Below are 2,370 nucleotides of genomic sequence, written 5' to 3'. Positions count from 1 at the left end.
CTATTCTCCTGCTCTGTACTGCCAGAAAACTCCTACAAATGACATACTTCTACAGGAAAAATCATAAATTCCAAGAGAAAAATACATTAGGAAAACACACAGCCAAACTCACCATGAAGAAAGAAATGGGATTTTCTCAAGGAGAAACATTACCACAGAACTTTAGGCCGTTATTAAAGAAGCTCAGAGGTATGGGACCTGGGGTAAAGTTGACAGACTGGAGTAGTGTTGCTTATGTTACAACGGAGCTGTGGTTTTGGCTTCACATAAGGTGTTGAGCTGGAATGGAACCCTCTGCAAAGAAAAAAGGAATTGGATGGCTGTGGAAAGTGGCTTAGAAAAACCACAGATCGAGGGAAGCATCAGGAAACATGCCGATTACCAGATCTGTAATGAAAAAAATGTAACCCGGGTAAAATAAAAATCCCAATTACAAATCAGATGCTCTTGGTTCTGAATGTTTACTACTCATGAGGTAATTTGCTTGAAATTCATAAATTACCATTGGTCCCAACAGAATTTACAGCCCAGAGTACATGAGACTCCCACAAAGAAAATCCACCCTTTAATTAAAAATATTTCATGCTTAAATGATCAACAGCAATAACTTATTCTGGGCACCTACTGATCAGAGAAAGGGAGAGAAGGCAAGGCTGCTTTAAGAAGAGCTCAATCTCCAGCTGCTATCAGAGAAGGCAGTAGAGGTCACTGAGACCCGCATTCTTTCTTGCTTTTTGCATTAGTGCTCTCAGCTGGAATTGTTTACCAAACAGAAAACATGCTTTAAGAAGACATCCAGGTCTATTACTCTCTGCCTCAAGGCTCCTCCCAGGTAAAAGGTAGAGTCTTCAATAGCATTTTCCTCTATGTACAGATTTAGGATCTGCTTATATAGTGGCGCTGTGGGAATGATAGCTTCATCAATATCGTTGTTTTCAGACTGATTGTCCATTTTCTCCAGAGCAGAGCTGAGTTCATCCTTCTTTCTCAAAAGGTCTATGTTTTTATCAACCTCAGCTGCTTCTTGATCTAAACAGATAACCATCTCTTCGAGTTTCTGATGACCCTGTTTCAGGTCCTCCTCTGTCCGTTTCAAGGCATTGAGCTCTGCCTGGGCGCTGTCCATTTCCTCCTTCTGCCATCCCAGCTTTTCACTGACCACTGAGATGAGAAAAGCCTGGAAGGTGTCCTCACTGATTAGCCATCCCCACTGGGACCAGCAGTGCTCACAGGAGGCTGGGAAGGGTACTGGGAACTTTTTGTGGCAGATACGGACCACCAGGTGGGTAAGAACAGCCGAGGTAATCATTAGGATCGGAGAGGTCTCAGGATGGGTATGGAAAGATTCCACTGGGCATGCCTGGCATGTAGGAAGTATTTGGCAGCCCTGTTCTGTTTCCTCTTGATAAAGACTGGCTTTTATTAATTTACTTTCTATCCTCTGTAAACTTTTTGTGCTGGACGTTGGGGCTGACTATGCTAAATAAATTTGTTGTATGTTAAAAAAAAAGAAAAGAAAAATACACCTTTCCTGGAGATGACATTACAATTTTTAAAAAGGTCAAACTATACATAAAATGTAATTACAATGCAAAAAGAGTCAACAAATGAAGCAAATGTGAAAATTAACATTTAAAAAACTAGGGATAAAAACGGTCTAAATATGACTAATTGGTATTAGTATTTAAAATTATTTTTAAAAATACAAGAAGGTACAAAACCCACAATGGAAGCAGTATGACAATAAAAAAACAAACAAAAACTAAATGCAGAACAGAGCCAAATGAAATATTTCAGAATGACAAACATAATTATCAAAATTAAGAACACAAGAACATATTATATGGAACATTAAACTCAACTGAATAGGGATAATAAATTAGAAAATAGATTTAATTGTTTATACAGAATAAAGTAGGGTGAGATAAAGAGATAAAAATACTTATAGACATGAAAGATAGTGAGTGGGAATCTAACAGTAATTGAAATTCCAGAGAAGGTTGGAAAAATAATAGTCCAAAAGAAGTTAATGGCTAATAATTTGCTAATATTAAATGATATTATTAGTTTTTAGATTGAAGAAGTTCAAAAAATGGGTAAGTGAAATTAGATGCATTCTATGTATCTCCTAGTGAAGGCTAAAAATCTCATGATCATCTCAATTGATGCAGAAGAGCATTTGATAAAATTCAATGTCCTTTAATAATAAAAAACTTAACAAATTAGGGATAGATAGAATTAACCTTAAAATAATAAAATCTACTTATGAAAAACCCGTCAAGAGCACCAGACTCAATGGTAAAATACTTTTTCTCTAAGTCAGAAGCAAGGCAATAATCCCTGCTTTCACCACTTAATCTCCTTATTAGT

The 2,370-nt window shown here is 36.9% G+C and overlaps 1 pseudogene; it reads right to left on the bottom strand.

The window, feature by feature from the left end:
* Positions 1 to 686: 686 nt before the first annotated feature.
* Positions 687 to 1,399, bottom strand: LOC102241104 (annotated as a pseudogene).
* Between the last annotated feature and the right edge of the window lie 971 nt (positions 1,400 to 2,370).

Source organism: Myotis brandtii, unplaced genomic scaffold (assembly GCF_000412655.1).
Source record: "Myotis brandtii unplaced genomic scaffold, ASM41265v1 scaffold686, whole genome shotgun sequence".
Taxonomy (NCBI): Eukaryota; Metazoa; Chordata; class Mammalia; order Chiroptera; family Vespertilionidae; genus Myotis; species Myotis brandtii.
Note: the sequence above shows the minus strand (reverse complement) of the source record. Positions and strands in the feature narration are given on the sequence as shown.